This window comes from Stegostoma tigrinum, chromosome 1, assembly GCF_030684315.1.
Source record: "Stegostoma tigrinum isolate sSteTig4 chromosome 1, sSteTig4.hap1, whole genome shotgun sequence".
Taxonomy (NCBI): Eukaryota; Metazoa; Chordata; class Chondrichthyes; order Orectolobiformes; family Stegostomatidae; genus Stegostoma; species Stegostoma tigrinum.
This window is the reverse complement of record NC_081354.1, coordinates 26,905,799-26,927,793: the sequence shown is the minus strand read 5'-3', so window position 1 is coordinate 26,927,793 and position 21,995 is coordinate 26,905,799.

Genomic DNA, 21,995 nt, shown 5'->3' with positions numbered 1-21,995 from the left:
GACTCAGGCTCTGTGATGGACACAGTGGATCTCACCACCTTGATACCTTAGCTGCCTGAGAGGAGAATGAATTTCTCTCAGGACACTCTGGGTGCAAGAGGCAAGCCAACGGCCATTACACCTGCCTGTGTCAGACGCAGAGTTGGAGGAACCTGATCTGGCGCTAAAACACCCAGGAGGAGCTACAAAAAAAGCTGATCTGGCCAACATCCCGGACTTAAAGAAGGAGGAATGTGGTGATTGTAACAAAGTCTGGCAGGTGGACCTCATGGAATATGAGTGTACTGACTGGAGCTGTTAATCTGGTCCAATCAGGGAGCCCTGGCTGACAGATATAAACAGGAATGGCAGACATCTGTTCACTTTGAGACCTGGCTCTGAGGGATCTGGATCAGTGTCAAGAACTCTCCACATGTAAATAAAGAGTGACTTGGTGATGGGATGCCAGCCTCTGTGGGGTTATTTCACCTGTAATGATGTATACTGTATCTGATTAGAATATTACACAGTCAGATGTAATCTATTGTGCTTGGTGAGACTTCCCCTTGAGCTCAGCAATATCATTTGGTACAATTGTGTGGTTTCAGAGAGTAGTTAAAAGTCAGATATGTGGACATGATATTGGAATCACATATAGTTCAGACCAGGTAAAGATGGGAGGGTTTTTTCTGATTGGACATTAGTAAAGCAAACATAGAGAATGCTGGGCAAACTCAGCAGGTCTGCCAGCAACTGTGGAGAGGAAATATCCGGTGTTACTCTTCCTTAGAACACACTAGACGGCTATATTGGTGAAGCAGTTTGGAGTTTTATGATGATTGCTATCGTAGTATGGCTTCTTGCGCTCCAAGCTCCACCACTCAGTTAGCTGCTCTTCATTTGTGGACCTCATCAGTAAATGTTGACATATCAAGAACGGTGGGGCCTGATCCACTCTTCCTAGCTATTTAAAAACACATACTTTCCAGAATACTTACTAAATAGCAAAAAAAGATTGGCGCTCTTTTGTACACAAGTTTTAAGACGTTGCTCCCCTCCTGCTAACCTTGAAGAGGTGGAATATTGGCTTTGATCTTACTGTTATCAGTTCACTCTGAGATTGATTATCTCTGCCTTCTGACAGGACAGGGGAAGGGAGGGATATCACTGACTACATGATATCTTTTGTGAGGTCAGGGCACCCTGGAGAAGAACCATTCAAGACACACCATTACTTTTGAGTTCTTTGGTAATTGGTTGGCACTGGAGGGTAGACTTTATTTCTAATTATGACAATAAGGCTGTTTGGCTTGATTTTGTTCTTCTTTTGGTTTGATTACCTATGCCTCTGAATCTTTGGAATCGCTATTGTAAAATTTGTGCCAACTACCAGCTGGGTATGGCTTCTTTTGGACATATGGATGGCACAAGGTGTGAAATTCTCAGTGTCGTCGAGGAACATTAATATGTCTCCACTGAGCTTGGGTGGTGTAACACTCCAAGCCAACACCACTCATGTTGGATTCTTGGCTGCGCCAAATGTGGGAGATATTCCGGATATACTCTAAACTGTGCAACCTGTCTCAAAACATCTCAAATCCCAGTCTGCGCTGACATCTCCACTCAGTCCTCAATGGAATTTCATGGTCTCATTATTCCTAGAACCCAAGACCTTCTGCGTAATTTGATCAATGATTGTCAATCCAATATGCACATATTCAGGAAGTAGTAAAACATGACTAAGAGAAACAAAAACATTGTTCTAGATGCTCTTATTTAAGCACTGTAAGTGTGCATTACATACCACACATCACAGGTTCAATATTTGTGTTAGGTCAAGTAATTCACCTTTTATTAGCTTTGTCTCTGACATTATGCCATTTACAGTTCATACAAGACACACAATTGAGCACTTGCAGTCATTAATAGAAACCGTCAATAAGAAAGTGTTGAGCCTGAGAATATAATACACTTCAAGATTTAATCTGACAGTGTAATACTTTAATACAATCATACTTTTATTAGTAATGTTCACCTTCTCATTTGCTATTCCAGAAATATCGTCATTTCACAGCAGGTGCTCTGAAATCATATCTCAAATTAATCTAAAAGAAGATTATGCAACAAATGCACTTTATCTGAAAAGTTATAATATGCCATGTGTGACTGGTTATTAGAGGGTATCAATTGCCAGTAATGTTAAGAAATGAATGATATCTCCTTCCTACTCTAATTTTTAAGTGGAATAACACGACTTGCTTGTTTGCATACGTTCATGCTAATTTCTGTTTGTGGTGAAGAGTATGGAATGTTGGAGGAATTTGCAGGGTGTTCTAACATGGAGACAGACAGCTGTAAGAAATGAGCCTTACTACCTCTTTATTCACAACACAGTAAAATTAACTGAATACCTCCAATAGTCAATCTAACGGTTCCTAATCAGCCTTTTGACTAACAATTCCCCAAACAATGAATCGGTAGTTGACTTTGCTGTTCTTCATTTGTGTCAGTGCCATTTGCATAATTGAAATATTAAAACGCTGCAATAATTTAACCATAGTAAATGTGTGCTACACAAAAGTGTCTGAAAAATCTGCTACAGCGCATGGACTCCCGGATTTGCTGGTGGAGATGGAAACATTTGCCTCCAAAAGATTTGGATTTAGAGGGAGGAGCTATTTAGAGCAGATAGAAAGATTCCCAGATCTAGTGATTGTACAAACTTTACAATCCATGCCTCTCAGAGTAGAAAGAGGTTTGATTACCTTGCAATGCCTGTCAGAGTAGGACAAGTCAGTGTAATATATAAGACTACACTATACTAAGTGTGTCTAATAACACAGACATCTCCCCTCTCATTCTGCCGTGCAGTAAATTGCTTCCCAGTGTGTAGAGGAACAACGTAGTGCCCTTTAGACCCCAAACATTCATCTGGTAGAGTGACTGCAGGAACACTTCTAAAATCTTCAGGTGTAATGAAATCATTTAATGTACAAACTTCTCATCTCTGCAATACAGGCTGCATCTTGGCTGTTGTCACTCCAAAGGAGACACAGTGGGCTTAAATCCTTTCTTCTGTTTGGAGAGGGTCTTGGGAATTGAAGTCATCAATGAAATTGAAGATGAGGAAATCAAAATAGGTTCATGTTGGTGGAAGACTCTTTGAGATATTCAGCTCCTCCTTCATCATTTGTCAGTGAACAACGTCGCAACTGCAGCTCCTCTGGAAGTGAGTCTAATTGTTCCCTTTATTTTCACTAGATACAGTGCAAAATGAATAGTGTTCATTCCTGTGACATTCAACAGTACCTGCACTTTGCAACACACAATCTCACCTTACCCCTCCTACGTGTCAATTCTGAAATACCTGCCTCAGGGAAATTATATATTCAGGAAAAGGAGACAGAACTGGGTAACAAACAGAACATGGTAGAGGCAGATACAACAGGGATGTTTAGGGGGCTTTTGGACAAGCACATGGAGAGATATGGACCATGGGAGGGCAGAAGGGATTAGTTTCATTTGGTGCCATGTTCAGCACAACATTGTGGGCTGAAGGTCCTGTTCCTGTGCTGTACATTTCTATGAATAGACAGGGGCAGCTAGTAGTGGCGCATGTAAAAGGGAAAGGCCACCACTCAAGATCAAAAGATGTTACAATATCAATCAGGATACAGCAAATGGTCACAAAGATGGAGGAATCCATCCACAGCGTGTTGACCACTTGGAGGTAATTTAACAGCACTGCAGTCAACATCACTTCTACAGTTTGAATGGACCTTGACGTAGTAGTGCGCAACTGGATCCCTGGGTAATTACAATGGAGCAATCAGTCAAGGCTATAGACGATAACCTTTAACTCAGAGGACCCACACAGAGACTTTCCTTTCCAGGCTGGAGGATTGGCACTCTGGAGCTTCTTAAAAAACATAAGCACCAACATGGAAGCAATCAAGCACTTTTGTGACGGCGAGTTGCTGTCACAAGTAAACTGAACATTGAAAGGAGGAGTATATTTTTTCTTCTGTGTTTTGACAAAAGGAGCCATCTGTCTTTCGTTTATGATTTCTTGAAAGTTTTTGCCCTTTGGTTCTAGTATATTGGTCTTTGTTGTCGATGGAAATTTTGGTGAAATTGTTAACTTTAGAGAATAATGTTGTGTGCTTTCTTTTAAATCCATTCGGGGATGCAGATGCAATTGGCTCGGTCATCGTTTATTGCCCGTCCCTAGTTGCCCCTGAAAGGGTGATGGTGAGCTGCCTTCTTGAACTGCTGTAGTCCATGTACTGCAGGTTGATCCACAATGCCATCAGAGTCAGAATTCCATGATTTTGACCCAGAGGACAGTGAAGAAACTATGATTATATTTCCAAGTCAGAATGATGTGTGACTGTGAATTTCTTCGGAGCATCTTGTAGGTAGTGCAAACTCCTGCTGCTGAGCATCGGTGGTGGACGGAGTGACTGTCTGTGGATGTGATGCCAACCATGCAGGCTGCTCATGAAAGTGGGGGGAAGGTCATTGATGAAGCAACTGAAGATGGTTGATCCAAAGACACAATCTTGAGGAACTTAACATGAAGCAGCAGCCCGGCCTTGCAGCTTAGAGAGAATTTTGCTGCCAGCTGTTGTAAGGTGAATTGGAAGGATTTACAAATTGACAATCAACCTGCTCAGCCACATTACAACTGCGCTTTCTATGGCCAACAAATGCTATAATGGAGTAGAAGTTTTCTAGAGCTTCTGGGGCTCTACTGCTGTGCTACATGACCTCCCAGACTGTAGGACTGGTGACCAAAATCATTCCTGTAAAAATAACCATTATTTGCCTGGAAATTTCACAAGAATTGTCCAATCTATCCTGTGTAGTTTCAGGGTCACTGTCTTTGTACTGCAATTTATTTCCTGCAAAAATATATGAACAGGTTTTTGTCTCTCGATTGAGCTGTCAACCCAGAAGCAGGGTATCATCTATTATTTTTATGTACTGTACATATATCACAAAATATATTATTGACCTTTCTCCCCTTCTTGAGAAAAAGGCAACATTGGCATGACTTACCATAAACAACATTTTACAATGTTTTTGCCAGATTTGGCACTAACCTTTCAAAAGCAATTGTTGGCGTAAATTTTCAGTAAGCTGCTGTTGCCAACATATAAAGTAAAACAAAACAATATTAATGGTTATGGAATGGTTGTGCAGCAAAATGTTTAAAATCAGCCTCCTGAGTATTGTAGGTACTAGCCACCTTTGGATGGAATTGCACTGTCCCAAGGGGAAGTTAATGTCAAAATACAAGTTACAAAAATATACGCAGCATTGGCTGTGATAAATGAAGAATTTTAATAATTTCAGTCAACACTGCTAACACTGTTCCTGGTGGTTTGTGATGTGCCATGATAACGATTTAAACGATTTACATATTGGAACAGGTCCTACAAGTTCCGTCAAACTACATATCAATTGGGCTTGGAACTATACTGCCGGTATTCCTTGTTTTTACCAGAACTCCCTTCCCAGCAATACTGTTGGTTACCCACACCAGATGGACTGCAGCACTCTTGACTTGATTTATTATTGTTACATGTACCTAAGTACAGTGAAAACTTGTGTTTTGCATGTACTACAGGCAAATCATATCATACGAAGGTCATAGGGTGATTGTACAGAGTGAGGAGTGCAAAGTTACGGCTGCAAAGAGGGCGCACAAAAGCAAGATCAGTATTAGATTTGAAAGTTGAGAGCTTCAGGACAACTCCCCCATCTATTTTTCAAGGATAATGGAAACTGCAGATGCTGGAGAATCCGAGATAACAAAGTGTGGAGCTGGATGAACACAGCAGGCCAAGCAGCATCTTAGGAGCACAAAAGCTGACATTTCGGCCCCAGACCCTTCATCAGGCCTTCGTCAGTTTTCTGATGAAGGGTCTAGGCCCGAAACGTCAGCTTTTGTGCTCCTAAGATGCTGCTTGGCCTGCTGTGTTCATCCAGCCCCACACTTTGTTACCTTTCAAGGGTATTAGAGCAAGGACAACAAAAGCTTCCCTTGCCAAAGCAAACATGTCGTGACATTAAAAAAAAATTGTAAAGTTTGAGATAAATAGAAAAACTGAGAGTTTTTGCATTCGAACATAGAAGGTTGAGAAGTGATCTGACAGAATTTTATAAAATAATGAGGGGTATATATAGAGTTAATGGTAGTTGTCTTTTCCTTAGGATGGGAGGTTTCAAGATGGGGGGGGGACACATTTTTAAGATGAGCGGAGAGAGACTTAAAAAAGACTTGAGGGGCAAATTTTTTACACAGAGGGTGGTTCAAGTGTGGAATTCCCGAGGAAGTGATGGATATGGGAATAGTTACAATGTTTAAAAGACATTTTGATGAGCACATGAATAGAAAAAGGTCTGGAAGGATATGGGCCAGGAGCAGGCAGGCAGGACCAGTTAGTTCGGGATGATGTTCAGCATGGACTGATTGGACCAAAGGGTCTATTTCCATGCTCTGTGACTCCATGATTGCATAAGCGATCAGCCCAACGCTAACATAAATAATATTCAAAATTAAAATAATTACTGGCCTCAATTTGTGAGTCAAAATGCTGAGACAAAAATGTTGCATTTGTGTTTTTTTAAATGTTATAAATTAACAAATTTCCATTCTTGAAGCCTAAAACTCTGTATGTTGTCCAGTCAGTAAAGTTAAAATCAATGGTAAACGAATTTGAATTTCCATTCATGCAACTTTTCCACTGCTGTCCTTACACGTGCATTTTCTGCTCATTAAGTTTCCCCATGACCATTTTATTAGCTTCTAATTCTGTGTGACTCATGCCTTCTAATTTTGAATGTGCAAGGCAATCTAGATAATGAACAGAAACAGAAAGAATAAAGTTTAAAAATAGTGTAACTGGGTGAAGAGAAAAGGGAATTCTAAGTGACAACGAACTGAGAATAAGCAAAAGTTAAATAAAGAAGTGAAACATAGATAATATTAGATACATTTAACTCCAATTAAATCAAGAATTTGATATGTTTGTCCCAGCCATCCACAACTTTTTAAATTAATTTATATGCTGTGATAGTAGAACTCTGCAGATTTTATCTTCAGAGGAAATTGCTTCATAAGCCAGCACCAGGTAGCTATTAAGAACACAAAATGTTTTGAATAGTGACTTATGAAGTGCACTTACCCTATGTGGTATAGAAGACATAGAATAAATCTATTCCTGGATTTACTGAAGTATAGATATAGTTCCAGTTCTTGAAGTATTATCACAACATTCTATCTTTTTTCATTATTTGATAGGATATTGTCATTGGTGAGTGTTTATTGCCCATCCCTAACTGTCCTTGAGAAGTCAGTGGAGAGCTACCTTCTTGTCCGGCTGGGTATGTTTAGGAAGAGAGTTCCTGTTTCTGAATGTCTATAGGGACTTTAGTAAGCCTTTGGATAATGTCCCTCAAGGCAGTTTGGTCAAGAAAGTAAGAGCCCATGGGATCCGATGAGAAGTGGCATGTTGGATCCAAAATTTACTGAGAGGGAGAAAGCCATGGGTGATCGTATAGGGTTGTTTCTGTGACTGGAGGTCTATTTTTATTGGGATTATGCAGGGCTAAATCCCAGAGAACTGGCTATTTCTGGTGTGCCTTAGTGAGTTGGACAAATGTAGGGGGTATGATTAAGAAATTTACGAGTGACACAAAAATTGATATTGAGGAAGATAACCATAAACTGTTGGAGGCTATCAACAGACTGGTCAGTTGGGCAGAGCAATGGTGAATGGAATTCAAACCAGAAAAGTGTGACATTGTGCAGTTGAGAAGGGCAAACAACTCCATGTTTTATACAACTAATGGTAGGACCCAGGATAGCATTGAAGAGCAGAGAGATTTGACGTGCCTATCCACAGATCCCTTAAAGTTGCAAGCCAAATAGATACAGTGGAAAAAGGTAGGTGGGATATTGGCCTTCATTATGTAAGGCTTAGAATATAAGAGCAGGGAGTTTATGACAGAACTGAATAAAACACTAGTCAGGGCGCAACTGGAGTACTGTATGCAGTTCTGGTCACCACATTACAGAAAAGATGCAGAGCAGCAACTTCCGGCATTGAGACACTGTTCACCATTTGACCAAGATTGCTAAAGTAAACAGATTACTTGGTTATTGTCAGATTGCAATAGTGGGATTTTGCTATACATAAAGTGATCACTATCTTTCCTGCATTGTAACAATAATTACACTTTTTAAAGTATTGATCAACCAAATACTGTGTTGTGAAAGAACTATAAAAATGCAAGTCTGTTTCTTATTTCTATAAAGTGACTCTGTGATTCAAAGGAACTGCAGCACCCTAAAGGGCTAACACTCTATTTTTGCTGCTTTCAAGAAAGTGCTTTTGCTAAAATTGCACATGGGCATGGCAGAGAATCCCATTTCTCAAATACAAGTTTTTTTTTGCAGGAGGTCTTGCAATGGAAAAACACAAACCCCTAAGGGCAGCTGCTAAGGGGCACTGGAAGAAGATGGCTAAAACTGGGTGTCAACTGAAAAAGACCTACACATAACCATTTATAAAAGAGAGTTGAATAATTTTAACAGTTCAGATAAAAGCAACATACCACTCCTTGACGTGACAAAGTTGATTGATGAGGGAAAGGCTGTAGAAGCCATACACATGGACTTCAGTAAGGTAGTTGATAAGGCTCCTCATGGCAGGCTGATGGAGGAAGTAAGTCACATGGGGTACAGGGTATGCTAGCTAGATGGATAAAAAACTGGCTGGGCAACAGGAGACAGAGAATAGCAGTAGAAGGGAGTTTCTCAAATTGGAGATCTGTGACTAGTGGTGTTCTACAGGGATCTGTGCTGGGACTACTGTTGTTTGTGATATATGGAAATGATTTGTGTATGTGGACTGATCAGCAAGTTTGCAGATGACACTAAGATTGGTGGAATAGCAGATAGTGAAGGGGACTGTCAGAGATTACAGCAGAATATAGATAGATTGGACAGTTTGGCAGATAAATGGCAAATAGAGCTCAATCTGGCAAATGCGAGATGATGCATTTTGGAAGATCTAATTCGAGGGCGAATTATACAGTAAATGGAAAAGCCCTAGGGAAAATTGATGAACACAGAGATCTGGAAGTTCAGGTCATTGTTCCCTGAAGGTGGCAACGCAGGTCAATAGGGTGGTCAAGAAGGCATATGGCATGCTTTCCTTCGTCGGACGGGGTATTGAGTACAAGAGTTGGCAGGTCATATTACAGTTGTATAAGACTTTGGTTCGGCCACATTTGGAGTACTGTGTACAGTTCTGGTCGCCACATTACTAAAAGGATGTGAATGCTTTGGAGAGGGTGCAGAGGAGGTTCACCAGGATGTTGCCTGGTATGGAAGGTGCTAGCTATGAAGAGAGGTTGAATAGATTAGGATTATTTTCATTAGACAGACGGAGATTGAGGGGGGACCTGATTGAGGTCTACAAAATCATGAGGGGTATAGACAGAGTGGATAGCAAGAAGCTTTTTCCCAGAGTGGGGGACTCAATTACTAGGGGTCATGAGTTCAAAGTGAAAAGAGGAAAGTTTAAGGGAGATGAGTGTGGAAAGTTCTTTACACAGAGGGCGGTGGGTGCCTGAAACGCGTTGCCAGCAGACGTGGTAGACGCAGACATGTTAGCGTCTTTTAAGATAGATCTGGGCAGGTACATGTCTGCGTCTACCACGTCTGCTGGCAACGCGTTCCAGGCACCCACCAGCCTCTGCGTAAAGAACTTTCCACACTTAGCTCCCTTAAACTTTCCTCTTTTCACTTTGAACTCATGGTCACAGACCCTTAGAAAATAGATGACGGGTTAGACAGAGGATCTCGATCGGTGCTGGCTTGGAGGGCCGAAGGGCCTGTTCCTGTGCTGTAATTTTCTTTGTTCTTTGTTCTTTGTTCTTGTGCTTGCTAGTCACAAGTAACTTCCTCCACAACCTGGTAATATTTTTGAATTTGATGGACTTTACAATTGATTTTTCATTCACTGTCATACATGCTTTGATCCCACCAAGACATATACATATTGTCACACTGTCATTCAATGCTGCAAGTTGGCAGGTGAGGATGAGCCAGATGTTTGTGTCAGAAAGAAAACAGATTTCAACATTACAAATCTCAGTCAAGTACTAGGGCACAACAGCTCCCACATGAGAAGCAAATACCCTTCAGCCAGAAGAGTCAGTGTTTGAAATCAGAGATAATGGGAATGGCAGATGCTGGAGAATTCAAGATAACAAAGTGTGGAGCTGGCTGAACACAGCAGGCCAAGCAGCATCTCAGGAGCACAAAAGCTGACGTTTTGGGCCTAGACCCTTCATCAGAGAGAGGGGTGGGGACAGGGTTCTGAAATAAATAGGGAGAGAAGGGGAGGCAGACTGAAGATGGATAGAGGAGAAGATAGGTGGAGAGGAGAGTATAGGTGGGGAGGTGGGGAGGGGATAGGTCAGTCCAAGGAGGACAGACAGATCAAGAAGGCGGGATGAGGTTGGTAGGTGGGAAATGGAGGTGTGGCTTAAGGTGGGAGAAGGGGATAGGTGAGAGGAAGAGCAGGTTAAGGAGGCGGGGACAAGCTGGGCTGGTTTTGTGATGCTGTGGGGGGAGGGGACGAGCTCGGCTGATGCTGGGATGCAGTGGGGGAGGGGGAGATTTTGAAGCTTGTGAAGTCCACATTGATACCATTGGGCTGCACGGTTCCCAAGCGGAATATGAGTTGCTGTTCCTGCAACCTTCCGGTGGCATCATTGTGGCACTGCAGGAGGCCCATGATGGACATGTCCTCTGAGGAATGGGAGGGGGAGTTAACATGGTTCGCGACTGGGAGGTGCAGTTGTTTATTGCGAACCGAGCGAAGGTGTTCTGCAAAGCAGTCCCCTAGCCTCCACTTAGTTTCCCCAATGTAGAGGGAGCCACACTGGGTACAGTGGATATGGTATACCACTTTGGCAGATGTGCAGGTGAACATCTACTTAATATGGAAAGTCATCTTGGGACCTGGGATGGGGGTGAGGGAGGAGGTGTGCGGGCAAGTGTAGCACTTCCTGCGGTTGCAGGGGAAGGTGCCGGGTGTGGTGGGGTTGGAGGGGAGTGTGGAGCGGACGAGGGAGTCACGGAGAGAGTGATCTCTCTGGAAGGCAGACAAGGCTGGGGATGGAAAAATGTCTTGGGTGGTCGGGTCGGATTGTAAATGACGGAAGTGTCGGAGGATGATGCATTGTATCCGGAGGTTGGTGGGGTGGTATGTGAGGCCCCATAGCTACCTAGAATACACCTCCTCCCACCCACACCCCTGCAAAAATTCCATCCCCTATTCCCAATTCGTTCGCCTCCGCCGCATCTGCTCCCAGGATGAGGCATTCCATTCCCGCACATCCCAGATGTCCGTGTTCTTCAAGGACCGCAACTTCCCCCCTGCAATGGTCGAGAACGCCCTTGACTGTGTCTCCCACATTTCCCACAACACATCCCTCACACCCCGCCCCCACAATAACCGCCTTAAGAGAATCCCTCTCGTCCTCACATACCACCCCACCAATCTCAGAATACAACGCATCATCCTCCGACACTTCCGCCGTCTACAATCCGACCCCACCACCCAAGACATTTTTCTATCCCCACCCTTGTCTGCCTTCCAGAAAGACCACTCTCTCCGTGACTCCCTTGTCCGCTCCACAGTTCCCTCCTACCTCACCACACCTGGCACCTTCCCCTGCAACCGCAGGAAGTGCTACACTTGCCCCCACACCTCGTCCCTCACCCCCATCCCAGGCCCCAAGATGACTTTCCATTTTAAGTAGATGTTCACCTGCACATCTGCCAATGTGGTATACCGTATCCACTGTACCCAGTGTGGGTCCCTCTACATTGGGGAAACGAAGTGGAGGCTAGGGGACTGCTTTGCAGAACACCTCCACTCGGTTCGCAATAAACAACTGCACTTCCCAGTCACAAACCATTTCCACTCCCCCTCCCATTCCTCAGAGGACATGTCCATCATGGGCCTCCTGCAGTGCCACAATGATGCCACCCGAAGGTTGCAGGAACAGCAACTCATATTCCGCTTGGGAACCGTGCAGCACAATGGTATCAATGTGGACTTAACCAGCTTCAAAATCTCCCCCTCCCCCACTGCATCCCAAAACCAGCCCAGCTCGTCTCCTCCCCCCACAGCATCACAAAACCAGCCCAGCTCGTCCCCTCCCCCCACAGCATCGCAAAACCAGCCCAGCTCGTCCCCGCCTCCTTAACCTGTTCTTCCTCTCACCTATCCCCTTCTCCTACCTTAAGCTGCACCTCCATTTCCTACCTACTAATCTCATCCCGACTCTTTGACCTGTCTGTCCTCCTCGGACTGACCTATCCCCTCCCCACCTCCCACCTATATTCTCCTCTCCACCTATCTTCTCCTCTATCCATCTTCGGTCCGCCTCCCCCTCTCTCCCTATTTATTCCAGATCCCTCACCCCATTCCCCTCTCTGATGAAGGGTCTAGGCCCGAAACGTCAGCTTTTGTGCTCCTGAGGTGCTGCTTGGCCTGCTGTGTTCATCCAGCTCCACACTATGTCATCAGTGTTTGAAATCAAACTTCTTTAAAGAATAAAATTCAAAACACTCAAGCCTGGAAATAAGCACTGCATACAACAGTCCTGCAAGACTTGGTAACTGCCATGAATTTGGCTCGGCTGTCGGTGCCTTTTCACATTTGACAATGTTAGACACTGCCACATGTTTGAGCTGCTTGGTTTTTGTGGGAGTTGGCTCACACTGCCCTCTATCTACTTGTGCAGCAACAGGATCTGAGGAATTAACATTGTAAACCACCCTTGTGACTAGAAGGTGATGGCCACGTATACATTTCTTTAACCTTTGAGGCTGACCATGTTAACACCAATGAAAAATTGCATCATTATAGTCATCAAACTGCTTTACTTCACAGTAGAATGAACAGTCAATAAATTTTAAGTTTTGTACATGCTGTGCTGCCCAATTTGATGAGTTACATTGCTAAATGAAAATCTAATTGCAACATTGACCTACACGGTCAGTATAAATATCTCTGCATGCATCCATAGCTAACATTGCTGTCCATTGGCTGTACACACGTTATAGGCTATATTGATAGGATAGACACAGTTCCAGTGAAGGAGATGGAGCTGAATGGTAGATCTTATGTATTAGAGATCCTAGCTGCATTTTCATGTGACATTATTGGAGGTAATGCTCAAGGCACTCGCTAGTATTAAACCTGCCAGGTCTTCACAAAAGAACCCCTGGCTCCCTTCCAATCATTTCTTGCATTTACATTATGCCCATCTATAAAATCGTATTTACCACTACCACATCTTTCCCAGATCTCACACTTCACAAATTCAGGTGGACTGAAAGTATTCTCACAGAACATATTCTCTTCAGAATTGGGAAATCGGTAGTCCTCTTGAATGAAGACTGTTGACTTTGATTATTCTTCTGGCAGTGCTGGGTCCGGAAGACCCTTTAAACTGGAGCACCAAAATCTCATGAATGTTCTTTATGGAGGCAGCCAACTTGTTGACAAAGACAATTTCCTCATTGCAGTATCCTGGTTCTCTCAATCAGTCTACTTATTCTTTCACAACATTGAATCTTTGGACATTGGCCGACCCTTCTCAGTTGTGCCTTTGGTGGAGTTGTCTGAGTCACATCTTCAACCTGTGCCAGCAGATTTTTACTTCTCAATCTGCTGTTAGATTGTGCCGATGTAAACCTTTAACTGAAGCTTGTTGACTTGCGTGCTCCCATTTACCCTCTGCGATTGCATTATTGGTGAAACAATGCGTTGACTTCTTCAATTCTGCTACAAGGATAACTCCTTACTTGGTATTATCTGTCACTTTGACTGAGGATTCTTCCCTGGTGAAGATTCAAAAATGAAATTCTCTGCTTGAATTTGTAATTTCTGAGTCACCTCATTATCTAACATCACTCTGGATCTGTCATTACTACTTGTTCACCAAAATGTGTTACACTCGAGTTATAATATTCAAAGATGTTTAGTTAGCTCAAGTGAGGTATTCTGCTCATTACCTGACTAGTTACTCAGGCTTCCTCACAAACCTTGCTAATCACTGCAGCCTGAATTCCATTCATTGTTGCCAGCAGTGAAAATATTTCTGCCAATGCCATATAGTCACAGATTTCCATCTTGGTGACAGGATGTAACAATTTCTTGTGTCAACATAGCTAATTTCAGCAAATTCTGTTTTCAGATTGGGTTCTACATGAGTCTAGATAACACTGAAATCCTTTACTGGTTGGCTTTTGGCCTATTGTTCTGTTAAATCCTGTTCCTCAACCATGGTCTAGTGTTTCATGGTTAGATGTTTGTAGATAAGACTAACCTTTAACTAGTTTCACTCCTTCTGCTCATTTGAAAAAGATTGAGTTGCAACAGAGACATTCATCCTCAAGAGTAAAAATTCTTGCTTTTGTGGTACTTAGAGGTTTTCTATTATTTGCCATCCCTCAGGTCTGAGAGTTTCTTGTAGTACAACTTTGATTTTAAATGTTATTCCTCCTCGGCAATTTGCATTCCATTGTAGCTGTAATTATAGTTGCATTGCTGTTTCCTATGAACAGTGTTTTAAAACTATGGTGTCTAACTGATAAAATAGCGACATTTCTCACAGTGTTTCATTTGCGATTCATGAACTAACTATTGACAAATATCTTTTTGCCAAAAGGCTGGCTCTGGATCACCTATGGAATTCTCTAGGCTTTCCTTCTACTGTAGACTGTTCTACTTTAACCTCTTTCTGACTTCTTGTTTTTCCTGAAACTGTCTCCCACTTCTGCACGTTTTATGAATGTGACCTGTTGTGTGAGGACAGTTAAAGTATTCACCTTGGCTATTCATCCTATCAATGCCCCTCATCATTTTTCAAACCTCTATAAGATCACCCCTCAGCCTCCAATACTCCAGTGGGAAAAATGTCCCAGCCTATTCGGCATCTCCCCATAACTCAGTTGATGAACAATATCTAGATTGAACCTCTACGAATGAGGTTGATAACTAAGCAACACCTACAAACCACAAACAAGACCTGGCCAATTAATATAATCCTACATTTCTGTATATCTCAAACCTCAGAGTTTTAAAACACTCACAATAATTTACTTACCACTTTGTAACTTCACAATTTTCTCATCTTCATCTCCAGCTCTTTTCTGAGGACGCATTCTTTTCAGGGTTCATTTCTGTACCACTTTCTCTGCAGTCTCTCTCATTAGCCATTTGAAAGTCTAAGCTTTGAAGAGTTATTGAATCAACTGCAATATCACAACTAGACTAAGCCCTCTTGGCATGATATTCAGATGTAACATACCTTCTATTTTACCAACCAGCAGGAGGGTGCCCAATCATTTATTTCCCTCCCTAACCCAGTGACAAAGAGACTTATTTTAGCCTTAAACCTCTTTGTCAAGATCAGCCAGCTCAGTGAGGATGGCATTTGTGCAATGACTTAATGCTAGATCAGAAAATGACAGCACGCTCAAAAAGTATCTAATAAAGAACAAAATTGTTCTCCCAACCACAGTTGAGAATACACATTGATGCAGTTCCAATAGAGATTAGTGTGACATGCTGGTCAACGTGGGACTGGTATATGCTATCAACTACAATCAAACAATGTACATTACATAATGTAAGAAAGTTAAAGACAGAGTCATGAAGGTTTTGTGAAAGGGGAATTGTGGTTAAATAACTTATTAGACTTTTTCAAGTAAGTAACCAACTTCAAAGAACCCATAGATGTGGTATATTTGGATTTCTAAAAGGCATTTGACAAGACACTTCTTTAAAGGGAGTTCCATATAATAAGTGGTAAGAGGTGAAATATTGGCATGGATGAAGGATTGGTTAGCTGACAGAAAGCAGATAATATGGATAAATTGATCTTTGTTAAGATTAGTAAGCAGTAAAAAGTGTAGTACCACAGGAATCTGTATTGAGGCCTTAACAATGTACAGTCTGTGTCATTGCCTTGGAGGTAGGGACCAAGTGTATATTGGCTGAATTTGCTGATGGCACCAAGATAGCTAAGAAATCAAGTTGTCAAGAGGAGTCTGCAAATGAGTGTGCATAGGTTACGCAAGTGGGCAAAAATTGTCAGATCGTGTATAATGTGGGAAAATGAGAACTTGTCAACTTCTACAGGTAAAAGAGAAAATCAGTGTACTATTTAAATGGAGAAAGATTACAGACCTTGGAGCTACAGATGGGGCTGGATGTCCTGGTACATGAATTACAAAAAAAAATGAGTTTAGCGATACAACAAATGATTAAGAAGGCAAATAGTATGCTATTGTTAATTGCAAGGGGAATGGAAGAAAGAAGAGGAGAAACTTAATTTCAGCAGTACAGGGCCTTGGTGAAACTACATATGGATTATAATGTATAATTTTGGTTTCTTTATTTTAGAAAGGATATAACAGCATTGAAAGCAGTTTAGATAACACTCGCACAATTCTTCCTCATTCACTCAGAGAGAGTGGGCATCACTGGCTGAACCAGCCTTTCCTCCCCATCCCTAGTTGCCCTTGTGAAGATGGTGTTGAGCTGCCTTCCTGAACTGCTGCAGTCCACGTGCTCTGGGTAGATCCATATGCTTTAGGGAGAGAATTCTAAGATTTTGACCCACCGACAGTGAAGAAATGGCAATATATTTCCAAGCTAGGGATGGGCAATAAATGCTGGCCTAGTTGGCGGTGCCTACATCCTATGAATGATTAGAAAAAAATCAGGATGGTGTGTGGCTTGAAGGGGAACTTGGAGGTGGCAGTGTTCCCATTCAGCTGCGGCCCTTGTCCTTCTAGGTGGAAGTGATCAAGGATTTTAGAAGTTGCTGACTAAGGATATTTGATTAGTTTCTGCAGTGTATCTTGTAGATGGTGCACACTGCTTCTACTGAGCTTCAGTGGTGGAGGGAGTGAATGTTTGTGGGTAATTGTGCCAACCAAACATGCTGCTTTGTCCTGGATGGTGTCAAGCTTCTTGAGCTGCATCTATCCATGCAAGTAGGGAGTATTCATTCACAGTTCTGTCTTGTGCCTTGTAGATGATGGACAGACTTTGGGGAGTCAGGAGGTCAGTTATTTGCTACAGCATTCCTAGCCTCTGACCTGCTCTTGTAGCCATTGTGTTTATGTGGCAAGCCCAGTTGATTTTCTGGTCAATGGTAACCCCCCCCGGGATGTTGATAGTCAGGAATGTAGTAATGGCAACAACATTGAATGTCAAAGGATGGTGATTAAATTATCTCTTATTGGAGATGGTCATTCCCTGGCATTTTTGTGGCATGAATGTTACTTGTCACTTGTCAGCACAAGGCTGGATATTGTCCACATCTTGTTGCATTTGAACATGAACTGTTTCAGTATCTGAGGAGTTATGAATGGTGCTGAACATTTTGCTGTCATCAGTGAATATCCCCACTTCTCAACTTATGATGAAGGGAGGTTGTTTCTGAAGATAGCTGGGCCTAGGTCACTAGCCTGAGGAACTCCTGCAGAGATGTCCTGGAGCTGAGATGACTGACCTCCAATAACCACGACCATCTTCCTGTGTGCCAGGTATGACATCAACCAGCGGAAAGTCTGCCCCCAATACGCATTGATTCCAGTTTTGCCAGGGCTCCTTGATGATACACTTGGTCAAAAATGACTTTGATGACAAAGGCTGTCACTCTCACCTTACCTCTGGAAGTCAGCTCTTTTTGTCCATGTTTGAACCAAGGCTGTAATGAGGTCAGGAGCAGATTGGCCCTGGAGGAACCCAAACTGGGCATCGCTGAGCAGGCTATTGATGAGCAGGTGCTGCTTGGTAGCACTGTTACTGACACCTTCCATCACTTTACTGACAGTCGGGAGTAGACTGATGGGGCAGTAATTGGCCGGTTGGATTTGGCCAGCTGTTTTGTGTACAGGAGATATCGGGACAATTTTCCATGTTGTTGGATAGATGGCAGTGTTACTGTACTGAAATAGCTTGTTTCAGGATGTGACAAGTATACATATGATTTATCTCACAGTTTCTTTAGCTTTATAACAATAGCGCAACTTTGTTATCTCAACTGAATATATTTTGTGTGTGTACACTTCTGAAGGTGAGATGAAGATAGATCATCCTTCTGGTTATGTAGTGAGTATGAGATATGTCTGAATGAGTGCCAAGCAGTACATATGACAGAAAAATGCACAGAAAAGGATAACTTTTATATATACTCTCAGCAGGTAAGTTGTTGTCCCTGACTTTTTCCACTTTCAGACATTTGACATTAGATTGCCAAAAAACAACTGCTACATCTCTTCTTCTATTGGGATATGAGTCACAAGGTACCATTTCCTGGTATTCTCAAAATAAACACAACCATTATGGCTTGAAGGGTCTTGAATAAGTCAATTGACTCGCATTATCTCTGTTTGAATAAAGTGTGAGACACTACATTCTGTAAGTTGGCTGGCCCAGTTTTAATACATCTTCAATGCCTGCAGCTGGCGGCTCTTTATTAAAATTGTATGGATTTGCTTTGTTTTAAATCATAATACTTTAGCAGAAGTCATTTTCAAATCTCATTCCTGAAGAAAAAAAATTATGAGGAAATTGAAACATGGCAATCATCAGACTTGCAAGTGGCCGTCAAGACTCATTGACAATAGCTACATTAACCTCATGAAACTTTTCGGCTTCGTTTGGCAAGTCAGAACCGGATTTGGGAACTGATCTGCAGAGACATGTAGGACAGCTCATCTTATGAGACTTTGACAATGCATGAAGTATCAATATTAATTACAGTAAAAGTTGCAGAAGGCTACGAAAAGTGGACAACTTGCACCACCAATAACTATGGGCAGAAAACACTATTTGCTGAGAGTTATTTAAACTTGACCATGTATTCTAATAAGAAGTCTAAGAAGGATTAGACATCCAAGTAACACTTAACAGTTGTAGCAAAGGACTTCAATGTGGAGTTGCTGTGCTCTCCATTATTTAGCTTTAGCTATTCAAACAATTTAAGAGGCAAACTGTTGAATGTTGAGAAAGTTGAGTGCTTGACATTCTTGCATGCACTGCAAGCCTCCCTATGCCATGCACAATGTCGGAAAAATACACCTTTTGTAAAGGTTTGAAATTTGTATCTATAGTGTTCTTGATGATGTTAGTATATTGATGTTTTTTGACATTTTTCAGGTTTTATTTATCCTTAGTAAGCATAATTCATTGCCTGTATATGCTTTTAAGTCTTCCAATAAAGTCTGCAACAAGAATTTGAAACTCAGAACTCCTTCAGTTCTGAAGAATCTTACCAGGCTCTGCACATATGCTGCCAAACCTACTGAGTTTCTTCTGCACTCTCTGTTTCTGTTGTGCCTTACAAGGACAGTTGCTAGCTGACAAGGGTGATCCTTTCAATCACTCCTTTGCATAGGCACCTGACTGAGGCTAAGCATAGAAACAATTGAAATACATTCTTATGCCAGGGCTATCCATGAAGCAGGCAATAAGCCTTGTCAGGTTAAGGTTCCCATGCGTGAACAAGCCTGGGGGTTCCATGCATTATGAGTAGACAGAATGAGCTACATGCTATGTTTTGGGGATGAGGGTGTGTAGTAAATGTTGTGGTAATGATGAAAAGCTGTCAAAGCAACACCTTTCTTCCAAAGAGGAAGATGAGGACATTGATTGGGAGAAATATCATCTTCATCATGATAGAAATGATGGGTACAAAAAGCCAGGCAGGAATTATTTGACATTTGCTTCTAATGGGAGTGAGTCAGATGAAGTCAATGTTCATTGACTGTAAATGTATTGACATTGGGAAGCCAAACAGCCACAGTTTACTCCCAAATGCAGGCTTTTGTTCTTTCTTTCCTTTTCCTTTTCTGCCTTACAAGGACAGTCGCTACGTGACAAGAGCAATGATCTCCATCATTTATTTACATAGTTCCCTAACTGACGCCGAGCATAGATACAACGAAACACCTTCTTATGCCTGGGCCATCGTGAGACAGATGATAGTTAACGTTAATGTTAACAAACCCTGATGCTCCCATGTTCAAGACATGACAAGATGCTATGAAGGCCATTAGGGATAGAGTGGCATATCTTCAGACAGGCGTCTTACATTTTGTGATGCTAAGGAAGGAGGATCTCTCTCTTTTCATTCTTTTTGCTGCAACTAAAATGACAGTTTATCAGAGAAGCGATGATGTAAAATGAAAGATATTTACAAAGGTGATATTCTATTCACATTGAAGTATCACCTGTGTCCTCCTTTCCCTCCCACTACATCTACATGCAGTCCCAGGGTTTGTATCTGAAGTGAAGGGAGCTTGCACCATAGGGAAGCTTATTGGCCTTGGAGTTTTTGATAGATGATCCTGAGGGTATTTATGACTAAAGGTTTCAGATATTCTGAGACTGTCCTACCCAGATACAGGCTCTCAACCTGTTTGGCATGACCTTCCACAGGTTTGAGGATCACAGACAGAGGGCATTTGGAAGTGTCAGGCATCTCTGGAGTGTGCTGAGAGGAGACTTCTGGGGGTTGTGTATGGGTCCCATCACTGGCTGCTGCTTAGTGGCACAACCCTATCTCGTTATGAACAAGGGGCTGCTGAACTGAACTCTTCACCTTGCAATTAGTGCTAAGGACCAATGGCTAAGGAGTGTGTGTTGGGCAGGCAATGAGTGTTCTGATGGAGCTGACCGTCTATGACTGCCACCAACCTGTCCACAGAAACAACCAGACATACTCATCCCAGAGGCAACACAGTGCAGATGGTATTAGTGGATTCCTTCAGCTTTCTATCTGCTTTCCCACTGCCTCTGACAAACCTGCCTGCTGATCCTATATCTGTCTGTGCATTTTGGGAAAGTTTTGAAGAGGCAACACCATCGTGTCTTCTCACTTCGGGCTGAGAAGGTGCCTGGTCTCCAGACATCCAACGATTTGGAGTGTTTCTTCATGGCTGTTCACAGAGATATGCCAGTGATGTTTGTATTAGAATGTGCTCTTGGTTCTAATCTAGCTAATGTAGACCCCAAATTGTCAGCATCTGAGCTGGTGGAGGGTGCAGGAGCCAGCTTTTTCAGAGCTTCCCCTGAATGATCTGTAGGTTCATCCACAGAGTTGGAGGATGAGCTGTAAGGTAGGGGTTGAAGATCTGTTCTCTTCAGGGCAGATGCTGCTGGTGTTTGCAGAAGACAGGAAATGGATTGAGGCACAGCTTGAGGAAGTTAATACATTCACACTGATGGTGATGGGAGAGCAGTCAAAGAAATAAAGTGAGTGTGAAGCAGCTGAAAGGAGATGATCACTCCTAACCATATGGTGCACAAAAGGTCATTAACCTTCTCCCTTTAAACCATGGAAATGACACTGACACAGGTAATAACTTCTGGCAGTCCTGAGAAAAGTGGACAGCCCTCCTCTCTGCCATTCTGTCCATCAGGATATCAGGAACCAGATTGCCAATTTTCTCCAATGGCAGCATTCCACAGAGATCCCCATGCACTGGAATTGTGAAGGGCAGTTCCTGGATCGCAGCATTCAAATGGGTGGACAGCTGGGCTTTAAATATGGCACCAGTGATATGAACATTAGAAGTTTCAGCAGCAACAAGCATATCAGCCCATTGCTGGGCACAAAATAGAGCAAGAGAGGCACCACGGATACATGTCACATCCTCAATGAGGTGAGAAATGTAAAGTCACACGAGAAAACCCATTACAGTTCTCAAAGAGAAACTCTGCATGGAAGTCCCCAAAATTGACACAGCCAAATGACAGGAAAATTGAGCCCAATAAACTCCCACAAAAGAAAACAGTTCTACCAGTGACAATAATAAAACACATCAACTCTGTCCATAACAGCATGTAAAGTCAATTTCAATAATTGCAACTAATTTTTTGGGATATTTTCACTTC